Consider the following 16,716-nt stretch of genomic DNA (forward strand, 5'->3'; position numbering starts at 1 on the left):
CTGGGCTCGCTCTGTACGTCGGCAGATGACCATTTAATGTCATTTTATGTGACATAAAGCCGACCACCAGCGCTGCTGTCGCTTGTCCCCGCGTCCCCCCGAGCTCCGCATCCAGAGCAGCGTGTTTTGCCCGGCAGCGATTCACCGATATCGCCCCAATTCGCCCCGAACGCCGCTGTCCCCACCCGCTCCCGTCCTGTTGTTGTCGGTGACGTCACGCCCCGTCGCCGTGACGACGGTGTGATGTCATCTGGAGGGGTTAATTAAAAAAGCCAACCAAAACAAAACAAGAAAACAACGCCAGCGGCAACGGGAGAAAACGTCAGCACGCCACTTTATAATGTTTAACAGCGGGAAAATCAACTTCCTTTTTTTTTTTGTAATTGTTTTAATTTATTTAGGGGGTGATTTATGGAGGTGAAATCATCCAGGCGCGCGCAGGCCCCGCCCCCTTCCCCCCCTCCCGTGCGTGCGTCACGCGCCCGCCCCGCCCCGCGCTGAGGCGCCAAACAGCGCGCCAAGCGCTGGCCACGCCCCCTGCGCAAGGCTATTGGTCCTCCAGCGATGCGTCCCGCCCTCTCAGATGACGGACAGGCGCTGCACCAATGGACAACGGAGAACTGCTGGACACGCCCCCTTAAGGCGGGGCCGGGCGGTGACGCGCGGGGCCGGGGTAGCAACAGTTGCCTCGAGACCCGGCGCCCGGCGCCATAGTGACCGTAGCCCTGGAGACTGTTACTTGCCAACGGCGGCAACGCGCGGCCCCGGCGGCCGGAGCCCAGCGCAGCCCGCGGCACCCGGCGGGGACGGCAGGTGAGCGGGGCCGCCCCGTGACGGGCTGGATGTGGGACCGCGGCCGGGGGGGCTGCCGGGGATGTGCGCGGTCTCCGCGTCCTCCGCGGGGCCGGCGGGGCTCGGGCCGGCGGCGGCGAGGACTCCGCTTGTCCCGGCGCGGGATGCGCGGTCCCGCCGTTCGCCGGGGCGGGGGGCACCGGTCGCGCCGCCCCCGGAAAGTTGGAAGCGGAGGAGCGGCGGAGGCGGCACCGCCGAACCGCCCCGGGCTCTCCCTCCCCGGGCCGGGGCCGCTGCCCCGGGGCACCGCCCGCAGCGCGGCCCCGCCCGGGCACGGGAACCGGCACCGCCCGGCCGGCGGGGGGGGAGCGGCCCCCGCGGCCCCGGCGCTCCCGGCGCGGGCGGTGCGGAACTCCGCGCTCCCGGCTCTGCCGAGGGTCCCGCCGCTCTGCGAGCCCCGAAGTGTCCGCTCGGGCTCGGGAGGGGACACGGGGCACCCGCTCCGCACTGTCCCCGTGCCCCTCTCCGTGCTCTCCCTCTCCCTGCGCTGTCCCCGTCCCTCTCTCCTCCCGCTGGCCCCGAACCTCTCCCCGTGCTGTCCCCGACCCCCACAGGCGCTCCTCCTCCTCCTCCTCTTTGGGGGTGGAGGGAGGTGGTTTCAACTCCGGCTCGTCCCTGGAGTTTGCCGGAGCCGGGAGATCCCGGCGCTCGCTTCCGTGTCGGTCTTAGAAACGAGGGGAAATCGCAGCGAGACCTATTTGCAAGGATCTGCCGTCTGCTCTTGACGTGGGTTCTCCTGTTTGTTTTGAATAAAGTGTGTTGTGAGACAAGATTCGTCTCCTGTTAGAGTGGGATTTTGTGGACGTGCCTGTTTCAAGCGTGAGTTCCTGCTGCCTGATTAAATCTTTCCATTCTTTTGACTCAGATAGCACTCCGAAGCCTTTATTTTGGCTTTGGTATTGAAAGAGGCGAGACTTATTAATTAAAGAGCAGAATAAATGGTAATTTTATTAAATATTGTTAAATCTCCTTTACCTCTTTGCATTTGGAATGTCCTTAAACTGAGGCTTTAGCTGGTAGGTTAAACTGAGAACTTCGGAATCATTTAGTCGAGGCTTGTTTCATCTGCTTCTGCCCAAACTTTTCAACTCCATCTTGATTACAAATCACTTGAGGATAGAGAGTAACATCTGGCTTAGAAAACAGAAAAAAATCAGTCTCTAAATACTGACCTTGAGCTCCTGGGCTTCCCTCTCTGCCTCTGCTGTTTCACTTTTCGGTCTGAGTTTGCTTCAGTCAGTTCAGGATCAGTTCAGTCTCAGGGTTTATTTTAAAGTGGCATGTTCAGTAGAAGGGGAAGCATTTTGGGAGGCTTTTTCACGGTTACCTTGTTCAAGATGGGTTGAGTGAACCTCTGACTGTGTCTGCTGAGAGAGTTTGGGATGAACAATTCGATTTCTGGGTGGCTGGAATCGGGTGAGGCAAAACCACCAAGGCAGGACCTCGTAGGACTTTGTAGGACCAGCCTGTGGGGTGTTGGATACGTGAAAAACCTTAGTTCATGTTTTAAAAAGAAAACAGCACATCCAGCTGGGTCTTTACCTCTCAGTGTTACCGTCCCAAGGGAGGAGAGATGTGTTGGAATTCTGTGAGATGTGTTGCGTTTGCCTTGGGGTTATACAGCTGTGGGCAGGCTCCGGGGGTTTGTTGTTTGGAGCTGGTGTTGTCAGAGCTGTTCCCATAACCACGAGGTTTGGAGCTGCTCATCTTTTTCATCGGAATCTGAGTTCTCAGGTAACAACAGGATCTTGGCCTGAAGGCTGAAAGCGCAGACAGAAGGGGTTGACAGCTGGAATTTCTTTGTCCCTGCTTGCTTCCTGCGAAACAGGGCTGATCCCAGCGTGATGGGGATAGGAGCATCCACTGCACGGAGGGAAAGGCACAACCAGGTCTCTCACAGCCACCGTGACTCCCGCAGACAGCCCCTGCTTTGCATCTCCCTGCTGAGCCATTTGCATCTCATGAATTCCTCTCAGAGGAGCGTGTCCCTGTCCTGGGCCCCGTGTGCCAGCTCTGCCCCGGGCAGGGCTCTGAGCCAGTGGGAAATCTGCAGCACCTGCAGAGGGGCTCACACCTCTAGACATCACTGGAGCCTTGGCCAGCAGCAGATCCTTCTCCTTCAGCATCAGATTGGCCCTCTCGGAGTGTTTGGTTGCTTTGCCATATAAATTTGTAGGATTGCCATACAAATTTGTAGATTTGGCCTATAAATGGAGGTCACCTCCTTCATCAGGGGCTTGGCACAGACTGAGCCCCCGCAGCCGGGCTGGGAGGGAGGGATGGGGTCACCCAGCCCAAGGCTTATGGCTCAGTGTGGTCTCGAGAGAGCTGCTGTTAAATCGTGTGTGGGGTGTGAGAAGGTACATCAGAAATACACTTTCTGTGTCTTTGTGTGTGTGTAAACACGACCAGACCCGTCCCTGGCAGTGTCCAAGGCCAGGCTGGATGGGGACTGGAGCACCCTGGGCTGGTGGCAGGGGTCTCTGCCCACGGGACAGGCTGGACCAAGGTGAGATTTCAGCTCCTTTCCAACCCAACCTATTCTGGGATTCTGTAATCTTCGAGCAGCCTCTGCCGACGTCATTTGTCCCGGCTTTTGGGGGAAATCCTCCAGCTGAGAGCATTCCCTGCCACTAAAAGTCACTTTCTGCCACGAAACAACTCGAGAGCTGCCACAAACGCGGCTCCACCGCGGCAGAATAGACGGCGCCAGTCATTGTCTTTAAATAGTCCCCTGCTTGTAACACCTCGGAGCACCGACAGCTGCCACGTTTAATCACAACGTGTTTTCCCCGCTGATAGAGGCCCGTAAACAGAGCTGCGTTCGCGTTTTCCAGCCCATTTCCCCCGCTCTGCTTTAGCCCTTCCCGAGCTAAAAGCGGCGCCGGGCGCGCTGCTGATTCAACAGGCGGCTCCCGCCCGCTCGGCTCCTCCGCCCCACTTTGTGCTGGAGGAGCGGAGTTCTATTTAAGCCGAGCTCTCTCTGCTGTCGCTGCCTCCCTCGGAACAAATGCCAGCTCGGTGCAGGGCTGGAGCCCGGCCAGCAGGAGCCCGGCGTGCCAGGGCTGGTCCGGCCCCGGCCTCGGAGCCCTTTGGGGTTGCCGATATTTGACACGCAGAGAAGGTTCCTTTCTGTAATCTGCGCTTTGAAACGCTTTGTTTTGTCTTATTTGGACTGGCAAGTCTTTATTCCTTTGTTCAAACACTCGCAAATCCAGCTTATTGTCTGGGAACGTGCCGGTTTTCCCACGTCGGGATGTGTCTGTCCAAGCAGCTTATGGAGGAATTCTCCATAAATACATAAATAGATGAGAAACCCTTCCTTCAGCACAAACCGTGGGCTCTTTAACCGACTGAGCAAAGAGGAATCCAAGCAGCTTATGGACTAATTATTCATAAATTCATAAACAGATGATAAAACCTTCCTTCAGCACAAACCTTAACTCCCTGAGCAAAGAGGAATCTGTTTGTACAGGGCACTTCCCAAAGTCCCTTTTCTTAGCACATAAGGTACAGAGGAAATTATTACAGGGTCATATTAATACACAAATTCTTTTCATTCGGGGAGAAAGTAGAAAAAACAAACCCACTTCCAGCTTCTTGGTGATGTTTTATAAGAGATGGCAATGTTTGCATTTCAGAAATGATTTCAGGACACATTAATGCACAAATTATTTCCAGGTAACGAGGGAAGGGGAGAAAAAAAACCAACTTACTTTCAGCTTTGGGTGATGTTTTATGAAAGATGGCGATTTCTAGAAAAGTTTAAGTGTTTTTAATTCAGCTGAGTTGTTAAAACAATACGTAGTTATGTCTAGACATGTGGTTTCATGTCAGTGAATGAGAGAATCTGCCCACAGTATTCCTGCTCACTTATGTCACTGCACGGGTTCGGCAGTGTCTACCCAGCAATAAAGTTACAGGGTGTATTTTAAATTGCAACAGAAGCAAGAAGTTTCCCATCAGAACTTTAGAAACTGTTCTGGTTTCTTGATCTGGTCATAAAATCACAGCAGAACCTTTCCCTGAGATCCATCCCAACCCCCTGACACAACTTCAAATCATTCCCTGGGGTATTTCCTGATGTTCTACAGGAGTGAAGAGCTGTAGAAATCCCAAATGAAGGCATTTGAAAAGTCATTTTAAGGCAATTCATAAGTTTGCTTTTTTTTTCTGAGTTGGATTTCTATTAGGAATTTGTTTTTCTGAGCTTTATAAATGTCAGAGAAGTCTCAGCATTGTACAAATGTGTCGTGGGAGGAAGCTTTGCAGGAGGTTAATGACTGAACATTGCTGTCAAAGGAACAGGTCACAGAATGCTGCACCAATAATGACTTTTATATTAAAAATATCCAAATAGAAATCAGATGCTTTGTTTTCTTGTCCCAAATCTGAAAGAAATCCTCAGTGTCTCCAGCAAGAAGCTGACAGAAATAATAATTATATTGACTGGAGAGATATTCCTCCCTGATGCTGCATTTAGCTCACTGGTGGATGCACTCACTGGATTCCCAGCAGCCAGGTTCCACAAATAATTTTTTTTTTCTGTATGAGGGGGTTTTTCTTTGGCTTCTTGTGCAGAATGTGTGGATATGTGTGAGGACAAACAGCAGCAGGTACCTGTGTGCAAGCTCTGAGGACACATCCCTGTCTCCCCTGGCAGGGTGACTCCGTGCTCCGACTTCTTCAGGGCATCTCTGATCCTTCCCAAGTCTCATCCTGGCAAAGAAAATGTGGAACATGAGCAGGAACAAAGCAGAGGTTCAGGGGATGGCACAGTGTAGCAGCATCTCTGCATCAGGAGCTGGAGGGGCAGGACACTGGGGAATGGAAGGGGTTGAAACTGAAAGAGGAAATCTGGGTTTGTAACCAAAGAAATTCTTCACTGTCAGGAGGTGAGCCATGGTTTTCCAGAGATGTGCCTGCCTCGTCACTGGCAGTGCCCAAGGCCAGGCTGGACAGGGCTTGGAGCAGCCTGGAACAGTGGAATGGGAGAAGCTTTAATGTCTCTTCCACCCAAACCATTCTGAGATTTTATGTTTGCACATGAAATTATATTTCCCCCATCCCTTCTAGAGAGGAGGATCCTGGCTGGATTAACTTCTCTCCAAAGCAGCTTTGGAGTGCTCATTTTCCCTTTCCCATCAGGACCTGAATCCATGCTCCAAACTCAGAAACATCCCCTTTGCAGCTGTGCTGGGGATGAGGGAGTCCCTGTGGACTCCACACATCAGGAGCAAATCCAGGATGAAGAGAGGTTGTTCTGTCTCCATGGCTGAATTTTGGAAGTGCCCCACTCGTTTGGAAGTCAGTGCTGAGCCTGTGCAGAGAGGCACCAGTAATTGAGGAATTTGTCTGGGATTACGTGGCTGGTGGTTCTTTGAGGTTAGCACGAGGCAAAGGGTCCTGCTGAATGGAGCCCGTAATTAAAGATCCCTCTTCTGGAGGTGTCACTAGTTAAGACTGACAAGAAACATCAGGGGAAGAGGAGAGAAGGGAAAAGGCGGGGGTGGAATGATTATAGGCAAACAACCTCAGCAGAATTAGCAATTTCCTTAACCACCACCTGGTTAGTCATTGTCAGACTGTTCCTTAGTATCAGCTTAAGATCCCATTGCCACCATGACAACCCTGGAACTGTTCTGGAGAATTTCTGGCTTAACACACAGCTGATTAAACATTCACCCTGCCCAGGGAATTATATCAGTTATTCTCGTTCTTCTGACCTCTGGTGACTGGGAGTCCTGGAGGCTTTAGATAAAGCAGCCTCACACTGACAGGTAAAACCCTGCACTGCCCTTGTGCAGCTGAGCAGGGACAGAGTGGGACATTTGGCAAGGATTTTTTTCCCCTCTAAGACAGTGATTGGAGAAACCAGGGCACTGAGCACTGAATTTTTATTATTCTCCTATAGAGACATCCAGCAGTGCTACACAGCAATAGAGTGATGGCCTCAATGCAATGCTGGTGGAAGTTCCTGTGTTCCCCTGATTTGTGAGAATTATTTATGAAGGATGAGTGTCTTCTGGAACAGATCTAAGCATCTGGTAATGCTTTTGCACACCGGATTTCCCATGGTTTTGGTGCTGTTGGATGGAGCATCAGCTCATGTGAAAGGAAATGGCTTTAAACTGAAAGAGAGGAGGTTTAGATGAAATATCAGGAAGGAATTGTTCCCTGTGTGAGTGATGAGGCCGTGGCACAGTTTGCCCAGAGAAGCTGTGGCTTCCTGGAAGTATTCCAGGCCAAGCTGGATGGGGCTTGGAGCAGCCTGGTCTGGTGGGAGGTGGCAGGAGGCAGAACGGGATGAGCTTTAAGGTCATTTCCAACCCAAACCATTCTGGGATTCTTCTTCTGTTCCCCTCTTGGCTTTCTCCAAGATCTGATCGTGAGCTGAGCTGATGTTTCATGATGTATGGGTTGGCTTTGTGCTGATGGTAACTAGGATGGCTTCAGTTCTGGCTGGTAATGGACAGTTTCACAATTAGATGATTTATTAATTATCTTTGACTTGATGTATGAACGAGGGTGCTTTCCAAGGCACAGGAACTCCAAATGCAAGTGGCATTTCTTTCTCCATCACCTCGTGACCACAGTGGGACAGGGTCTCACCATGTCTCCAGTGCCCAGGGCAGAACTGTGTCACCTCGGGGCTTTGATGGGGAGAGCAGTGTGTCCTTCCTGAGCCTGTTCCTCACTTTCCAGCCTGCTCAGCCCTGCAGGAATAACCCAGGATCACCTGAGGGCACTTGGCTCGTCCAGCTGGAGCAGAGGAGACTGAGGGGAGGCTCCTCGGGGGCTGCAGCTCCTCCTGAGGGGAGGCGGAGGGGCAGGGGCTGAGCTCTGCTCTGGGACAGGGACAGGAGCCCAGGAAGGGCTGGAGCTGTGCCAGGGCTGGGCTGGAGCTCAGGGAAAGGTTCTTCCCCCCGAGGGTGCTGGGGCACTGCCCAGGCTCCCCAGGGAATGGTCCCAGCCCCAAGGTGCCAGAGCTCCAGGAGGGTTTGGACAAGGCTCTCAGGGATGCTCAGGGTGGGATTGTGGGATTGTTGGGTGTCTGGGCAGGGACAGGGGCTGCACTGATGCTCTCTGTAGGATCCAACTCAGGATATTCCGGGATTCTGTGAGCCCAGGCTGGAGCGGGAGGCACCTGGAGATGTGTGGTGAGGTGGACAACTGCCCTTCTCTGTGCAGCTCATGGGACATGAGGCATGGAAACAAGGATGGGTTCTGCACAGAGTTGGATATTCCAGCCAGCTCAGTCAGCTCTGGGGCCTTTCTGACTAAGAGTTTCATATTTTCTGTTACCCTGGGCTCTTGTTTGGGCAGTACAGGGAGGTTGTGCAGAGCCTGTGATAAGGTAGGAGGAAGCAGGTTGGGAGATAAGTCCAAGCTCTCTTGTGCTGGAGCTGCTGTTGTCAGCGCTGTCACCTCGCTGCTCTGTGTAAGGATGCTTTTCTCCTCCTTCCCTGAGCTGTCTGGGATGGTCCAGTCTAAAAAACAACTCACAATCCACCTCTGAGCTTTGGGGGGAGATGGGAATAAGTTCACACGGACTGGTTCTGTCTAGTTTATCTCCAGTCCTTGCATTTCAACAATTTCTTGCGCTGTTCAAACGCCCTCCCTTCGCCCCAAAGGAGATGAAATGCAGATCTTTTCAAATATTCATGACCTTAAATGACCAATCATGGGAGGAATTTTTTCTTTAATAGGTACAAATAATAAGAGAAATAATAGCTCCTGGTCACCAGGCTGGTCTTCAGAGCTTCCTTCTTCCTGGCAAATATTTATTCTCATTAATGTGACAGATGTGCACCACTGTTAGAAGACTTCCACCTGCCAGGAAGGTGAAATATCCTCCACAGAGTATTTCTTCAAGCCCCTTGAAGAACCTGGGGCTGGCTTGCAGGCTGCCCAGCTCTCACAGCTGCTTGCACTCCAAATGTAGATTTTTCTGTATGAATCACCTCTCCTCAAACCAGAAATGCAAAGTTCATCCTCATATTTTAGGCACCTCCTCTGTGACATTGACCTGCACTGCCATGACCTGAGCTGGGCTTGCAAAAGCAGAGTTGTTGCTACTCCTGGTGTAGCTTAGAGATCTGTTTGAGTCCATATTTTCCTTTTGGAGTAGTATTTATGGGAAAATCTGGGAGTTTCTATAAGATCTCTCCCACCACCATGACTGACACAGCACCCTTGGATCGTGGAAGGTGTCCCTGCCATGGCAGGGGGTGGAAGGAGATGAGCAAGTCACTTCCCACCAAAACCATTCCATGAATTTGTGGTGCTCTGAATATTCCCTGGCAGGCAGGAAGCTCTCAAAAGGGCAGAACTGCTGCTTATTGTGCTAATAAATGGACTTGTTTAAATTCCAGAGTATTGTCTTGCGTGCTGCCACCGTCAGAGGTAATTGTGGAAGGTGAGGAGTTGTAATCCAGATAATTCATGTTTCAAATTGTACTGGAACAGCAAAAGTGCTTTTTGCTGTTCTCTACAGTTCCATTCCTCCCAGTGTAGATGCTGCTCGGAATGTAAAAATCTTAAAAACAAAACCAACAACAACAACCTCTAACCAAAACAAACAAAAAACCCTAAAGCACCCCCCCCAAAAAAAAAAAAAAAACCCAACCCAAAAAACACCAAAAACCCCCAAACCTCACAAAATCCCAACTTGGTTTTAGGTAAAAAGTGCAGTATTTTTTTTGTAACAATCAGAAAACTCTGTTCCCAGAGGTTTATACCTGGCTACCAAAATTTGGAGTCAGTTCATTATTTATTCTTATAAAATGACTATAAAACTGATAAAGTATAAAATTTATAAAGTGAGGTAAAGACACTTAAGCAGAAATAGCTTCTATAAGTCTCATTATCTAATATTAGTTAAAAACCATGACATTTTGAGCTGTTGCAGTGCCAGGAACCCCAAAAGGATCCCGATAACCTCTTACCCTGGATGGGGTGGGGTCTGCTCTGGGCTCTAAGTGCTCTAAGAGGTTTCATGGGAGAGGCAGAGCAAAGCTCCTCTCACGGAGGGAGTTAATTATTGAATTATTCTGTGCTGTCAGCGCCTTGCCTCCGTCACAGGAGCCTCCTCTGCAATCCCCATCCAGGACATTCCAGTGTGGCTGTGTCACCACCCGGCTCTTGGGATGGGCTGTGGCCACAGTGAGGGACCCCGGGGCTGTTTGAGTTCATCACTCTGGTAATTAGGGATAAACCCCGTGGAGAGTGAGGCTGGAGCCCCTCTGCCCTGGAGCTGGGGATGCTCTCCTGGAGAGGAGAAGGGTCCAGGGAGAGCTCAGAGCCCCTTGCAGGAGAGGGACTGGGGACAAGGGCTGGAGGGACAGGACACAGGGAATGGCTTCCCACTGGAAAAGGGGAGATTCCTGTGGGATATTGGGAAGGAATTGTTCCCTGGGAGGGTCTGGAGGAGATTTCTCCAAAGCTGCCCCTGGATCCCTGGCAGTGCCCAAGGCCAGGTTGGATGGGCTTGGAGCAGCCTGGGACAGTGGGAGGTGTCCCTGCCCATAGCCAGGTGGTCTCCAAGGTCCCTTCCCACCCAAACCATTCCATGATTTTGTGATTGGAATGGATTGCAGAGTGAGTCTCTCTGTGGACCACTTTGTCCTTTTCTGCCCCCTTTCCATGGATGAAATCTGTCATACAAACATGATCCACCTTGTCATGCTCGGGGTTTTGAAGTCCCTGACTGCTGCCCTGTGGGGAGTGTGCTTTGTCTTTAGCTCCACAGGTTCCTTGTAGGCTGTGTCTTTGTGAAAATCAAAATCACCACTTCCTTCCTGGGGACTGAAAGGAGATATTTTCATATCAAAACATCTGAGGGTGTGACTGTCACGAGAAAATCTCCAAGTTTTCAGGCCCTGGGTCTGCAGCTGTAGCAGGGTCTGTGGGATTTGGGTTATTTTCTAGCTATTCATACACATGCTGTATAAAATATACCTGTATGAATACATATAGCCACATTATGAGAGAATGTATTTCCAAGAGGAAGTTGTCATCAAGTGCAGTTCCAGGGGTGTTTGTTCCACATTTCTGATTAATCTCTTTGCTTCTGGACTCCATCCTCCCTGGGGTTTCTGTGCCACTGTAGACTTCCCTGTGTCAGGAGTCCCACACTCAGCCCTGTGCCCTGAGGCATGAATTAATCTCTGATCTAGCCAGTCCCATATTTTTCTGATCCACAATCCACATCCATTGGCACTTCAGAGTGTGTTTGGGCAACCCTGCTTTGATTGCTCTGTGCTTTCATTTCGATTTTCCAGTAGGGAATAATTCAAGTTTTGTTATCCCCTAGAAGCCAGAAAGTTAAGATGGGCAAACACGTAAGGATTAATATTTGTAAAGTGCTTTGAAGGCCTCAGGTGATTGTTGCTTTACTCACTGATCAAAACAAGACACACATTTTTGGGGGATGGTGTCATTATTGCTCTGCTTTTTTTTTTTTTTTTTTTTTTTTTTTTTTTGGGATGGTGTCATTATTTTCTTCTTTGTGCCCTCCTGGAATATTTCATGCAGAGGCACTTAGAGAATCTCAGAATGGTTTGGTTGGAAGGGACCTCCTGGCTTCTTTCTGCTCCCTGAAAACGATCCCCCAGGAAAAGCCCTTACCCAGAGGATTTTCCTAATTAAAAATTTCCTCCCCTGGTTTGCTGGGGGTGGGGACCCTGCAAGGCTTGAGCTGGTGGAGATGCAGAGATGATGCTCAGAGCTGTGTTTTGGTGCTGAAAAAATTGAGAGAGGGAAAACAGCCAACAAACCCCTGGAGAAATAGTTAAATTAGAGAAATTTGGGGGAATGAGTGGTTGGGGCTTCTCTTGCTGAAGTGACTCCAGTATCACTCTTCAGGCTGTTTTACAATCCAGATAAACACACAGCCAGAATGCTCTGAAAAGGGAATTTTGGAACAAAAATGAACTGCAGATGAGTAAAACTCTGTTGTTCCACTCTGCTCTGTTTGCAGGACTCAGTGAAACTCAGGACATTTCCCTCTTTGCACGTTTAAAAAGTCACTTTATATCAGGGGTTAAATTCCTCCAGCTGTGTTCTAACCTCGTGTCCTTAAAACCCAAGCTTTTTTCTTCAACTGCCACCAAATAATTAATACATCACACACTGCAATTCTAATTCACTTTCCCTAAGAATTACTTAATACTTTGGTGATGAGTCTCTCCTTAGTCAATCATTAAGGAATTTCTGTTCTAACTTTTTATTTTGGCAGCTACTTGCTTGAATTTATACTGTGATGTTTGGGCAATGTACTGTTCCACACAGAGAACATTTTGAATGCATTCTCCTGATTGCTGAGTGCTTTCTGAATATATGAGGATTGAATTATGTGATTAGCCAGAACATCATGCAATATTCTGCTGGGGAAAAGTAAATTGTCTGCGGATGAATTTCCACTTTACACTTCAGGTTTATAACCATTGTAGCACAGCAGTGAAGTGGAAGTTGGTGACAACAGACAGCCTCTGGCCACTCTGCAGTGATTTTTATATCTTTTCTTTCTCAGGTTTATAAAAATTTTACTAATTTTTCCTGCATCAGAAAGTTAATGTAAGAATCGAGCTACTGCCTGTTCCCTGGAAGAATGATTTCCCCCAAAACAGGAACATGTGCAGACTGGTTAGAGGCTACAGGCAGTAATAAGGTCCAATAATGTAATAACACAGGGTTTTAATGTTAAAAGTCTGCCTCCCATCCAGCCTCAGCTGGGTACAGCAAGCTGTGAGTCCTGGGAGGATGCTGAGGATGCTGACCTGGCTGGGAGGTCAGTCCCCCCTAGGGATGCCATTCCCTGAGTGTTGGACAACTGGGGCTGTTTTCCCACTGCAGAAGCACAAACTTTGGCCCTTGCAGACACGAGTGAAGGGGCTCGTGGGACTGGAGAGGCAGGCTGCAAACACAGTTTGATTAAATCTCTTCTCTTCTCTTCTCTTCTCTTCTCTTCTCTTCCTCTTCTCTTCTCTTCTCTTCTCTTCTCTTCTCTTCCTCTCTTCCTTCTCTTCTCTTCTCTTCTCTTCTCTCTCTCCTCTCCTCTCCTCTCCTCTCCTCTCCTCTCCTCTCCTCTCCTCTCCTCTCCTCTCCTCTCCTCTCCTCTCCTCTCCTCTCCTCTCCTCTCCTCTCCTCTCCTCTCCTCTCCTCTCCTCTCCTCTCCTCTCCTCTCCTCTCCTCTCCCCTCCCCTCCCCTCCCCTCCCCTCCCCTCCCCTCCCCTCCCTTCCCAAACCTTCCTAAACCTTCCCTTCCTAAACCTTCCCAAACCTTCCCTTCCCTTCCCTCCTCCTTGTCACCCATTTCCCGTTTCCTTTCTCCCTTTGCCTTTTCTCCCTTTTCCCCCTCATCTTTTCCTCTTTCCTTCTTTCCCCTTCTCCTCTTTTCCCCCTTTCCCCTTCTCTCTTTTCCCCTTTCTCCCTTGACACCACCACCTCTTGTGAACTCCCACAAAACCCTCATTGTGGCTCCTTTGAGTCCATTTCCTGAATTGTGTCATTCCAGGCTCCTTCTGTACCTTTGTGTCACTCCTGGATGGGGACAAAGTGATTGTCAGAGACAAAACCCCTCAGCTCTGAGTGCAGAACAATGAGAATTATTCCTTCTGGAGTGCAGATGAAGGGAAGATGATGGTGCTCTCTTTTTTTATTTTCTCCCTTCCATCTGCAGAAAGTAAAACTTCTCCAGTAAAAAAAAAAAAAAAAAGGTCCATGTTTTATCGATTCTTAAAATTCGTTGTTAATTTTTTAACAATTTAACTGACTGCTGGCCTCCTCTGCCCTATACCACTAACCCCATTCACTTTAGCACCCCGTGGTGAATAAGAGCAAAAAATGCCCCTCCTCATTTGGAAGGCTGAACTGGAAATTCAGGATTAACAAAATCTACTTGGCTTTTTTTGCCTTTGAAACAGGCAGATGGGATCATTTAACGTATCATTTGCTAAAGCTTATTTTGACTGAAGTCTGATGTCAAGTAGCACCCCAAGCAAATATTTCAGAATAAACTACCAAATTTCTGACTTATAGTTGTGTTGCTGTTGGTTTAAACTAACTGTGGTGATAAAATTCCTCCTGTTGGCACAGGTTTGGGTAGCAGAGCAGTAATTGTTTGTATACTGTATTTTAAACAGTGTTTTCCACTGGTACATTAATGGAAAACATATTTTTGACATCTTCCCTTTAACTCCCCGCCTGAACTAACTGGGCTTGGAATTCCATCTGGCTGCAGAGAAGAGACTCTCCCCTCTATTCCCCACCCAAAGCTCTCCTTGGTAAATAAAGGAGCCAATGAAAGGTTAAGGGTTTTTTTTTAAGAGAACAAATCATTCTGCTGTTAAAATTGGCAGCACCGTGGTCTTTCCTGGCTACCTGCTGCTCTGAGGCTCTGCAGAGCTGCTGGAAGCTGCTTCTAAAATGCTTTGAGCTGTTGGAACACGTTTGGCTCATAAATCCCCACAGCTCATGGCCCATCAGAGACCTGTGAGTCAGAGAGGAGTGTGGATGTTGTAGAAACCCCAACCCCAAGACCTCAATAACAGGATAAAGTGGAGTTTCGTGCTCTGTGACCTGTCCTCTCTCCCCTTCCTCCAGGACTCTTGTCCATCTTTGTCTGTTTGGGAAGAATGCTGCCAAGAGAGGATTCACCCTATGGAATGTCAGATCAGTGTTAGCTTGTCTCTTTTAAAATACAGGTTTATGCAATTCAGTCACAAAGGGAAGTTACGAGAGCAATAGTGGGGTGATAATCAAACAATTCATAGTTTCCAAAGGAAAACAGAGTGAATCCCTAGTACAGTGGAAGACCTGAATGCTGATTCCTCTGATCCTTTTGAAGTGGGTAGCTCAGGCAGGAGAGTCAGCTTGAGGTGAGTTGATCAAGCCTTTTCTGCAATGTCTCCTATGGAAAAAAAATCCTTTGAAAGCTTCCCAGCCCACACAGAGCAGGGTCTTGGCTCTCAGTGCCTCAGACTGATCTCCCTCTGCTTCGTGTGATGACAGATCTTCAATATTCTTCACGGCAGAACAAGGGGGGAAAGCTGCTGCAGCTGCTGCTTCAGTGTTCTTGCCCTGTGATTTTGCAAAATCCAGAACGGATCGATGCCTCAGGCGAGTCTGGGGAGTGTTTAAACCCAGCAATATTCAACTGCTGCTCTTGGAGACACATATTCTGGAGCTACAGCATGGACAGCATCCTCCTGCCTCCTTTGGTGCTCCAGAAGGAAAAGATCTGCTCCTGGTTCTTGAGCTTTGGCACAAACCTCTTTGAGGTCAGCTGGGGTGTGGCTGGCACGGAGCTTGGCCTTACTCAGAACAAAAACGAGTTCATCTTTGCACTGGCACAGTTGGGCTCCTGGTGGGGGTTTGCAAACATCTGGGTGGCCAAGAGAGAGCTGTGAAGCTGGCAGGAGAGCTCTGCTTCCTCCCCCATCGCTGCCATCTCCTCCGTGTGCTCAGAGAGTTAAATCTGTGCACATTTCCTGATAGGGCCCCATGCAGGGTGTGCTGTGAGATGAGCTCAAGGGCACAGCTTTGGGGGATGGAGTGGCACAGGAGAGACCTCTCTGTCCCCATTTGAACTCTCCCTGAGCAAAAGAGTATGCCAGGAGACTGAGATTTGAAATATCTACGGAAAAAAAGCAGTTCTAGGTGTGTCAGCCTGGCTGTGTCAGAACCTCAGGTGATGCTGAGGAGATTCCTTCTCCCTCTGCCTTTTCTGCTCCTTTATGAGCTGCTGCATCCTTTCAGCCTCTTCAGGAGGGACTTCTTCATTAGAAGGGGAATTAAACATTGGAAGGGCTGCCCAGGAGTTTGGAGCCCCCAGCCCTGGAGGTGTCCACACCTGGATGGTGGCTCTGGGCTGGGGACAAGCTGGGGATCAGTCACAGCTTGGACTCGATGGTCTGGGAGGTCTTTTCCAGCCTAAATGATGCTCTGTCCCAAAACCCCTGCAGGAGGATTCCTAGAAAACCTTTCACTTTGCTCACAGTGCTGCCTTTCTCCACTGGTATTTGCATTGCTGATTATTTGGCCTTAGGAGAAGAGTTGCTCTGCTCTCAGCAGCTGGTGGCTTTCCTTTCCAGAGGAGATGGATTTGTTTTTTCCACCCCTGAATAATTTAGATACTATTCATAGCTGAAAAATATTACTTTGCAGAGTAACGAGGTGCTTGTGTGAGGCTGAAAATGAATGTTCTGATGTATTTCCACCTGCAAATTACAAAACTGCTGCGTGAAGTTTGCTGTGACAAAGCTTTAGGGACTCCAGTTCAGTCTGCATTTAATCAATTTGTTTTGTAGAGGAAAATTTATATCAAATCTGGCAGCCCTTTTAATGGGTAGGTTTCAGAAATGAAATTATGCCTCATTCTGGTTCCAAATGTGCTGTGGCATTAGTGTTAAAAAAAATAAAATTAAAATTACAAGTTTTGCGTCTCTTCATTGTGAAATGGGCAGACATGTATTAAGAGATTTGTTTCAGTTTTTTACCCTTTTTAACAGGTTTTGTTGTCCTTTGAAGCCTTTTTTAAAGGTTTTGTCATCCTCAACTGATATTGGTTAGGAGTGGAGCCCCAACATAGGAAATGTCTCATAATTTGAAAAACAAACATTTTCTGGCTGGCTTGTATCAGAGAAAACACTGAGCCTGGACTCTTGAATTGGGCTGGTGGCATAAATCAATAGGATGCTCCCAGCTGAGGCAAATACTCATTTCTTTGTTTGGAAGATGTGAGGAGAGACACAAGTGAGACCCTCTCATCCCCAGTCAATCCCACACCTAGAGTGTGCAGATATTCCCCACACACAAAAGATCCTGGGGAGAATTTCCTCCCTGGGAGGATGGAAAGCGCTG

The 16,716-nt window shown here is 49.2% G+C and overlaps 1 protein-coding gene across 2 annotated transcripts in view; it reads left to right on the top strand.

Annotated features, from left to right (window-relative positions):
* Positions 1-637: 637 nt before the first annotated feature.
* The window catches only part of RFX2 (regulatory factor X2), a 65,580-nt gene continuing 49,501 nt past the window's right edge, over positions 638-16,716 (top strand). For both annotated transcript variants that reach the window (XM_066336308.1, XM_066336310.1), the window contains exon 1: positions 638-813. The gene's annotated coding sequence lies outside the window, so the exon portion shown is untranslated. The remainder of the gene's footprint in view (positions 814-16,716) is intronic.

Source organism: Sylvia atricapilla, chromosome 26 (assembly GCF_009819655.1).
Source record: "Sylvia atricapilla isolate bSylAtr1 chromosome 26, bSylAtr1.pri, whole genome shotgun sequence".
Taxonomy (NCBI): Eukaryota; Metazoa; Chordata; class Aves; order Passeriformes; family Sylviidae; genus Sylvia; species Sylvia atricapilla.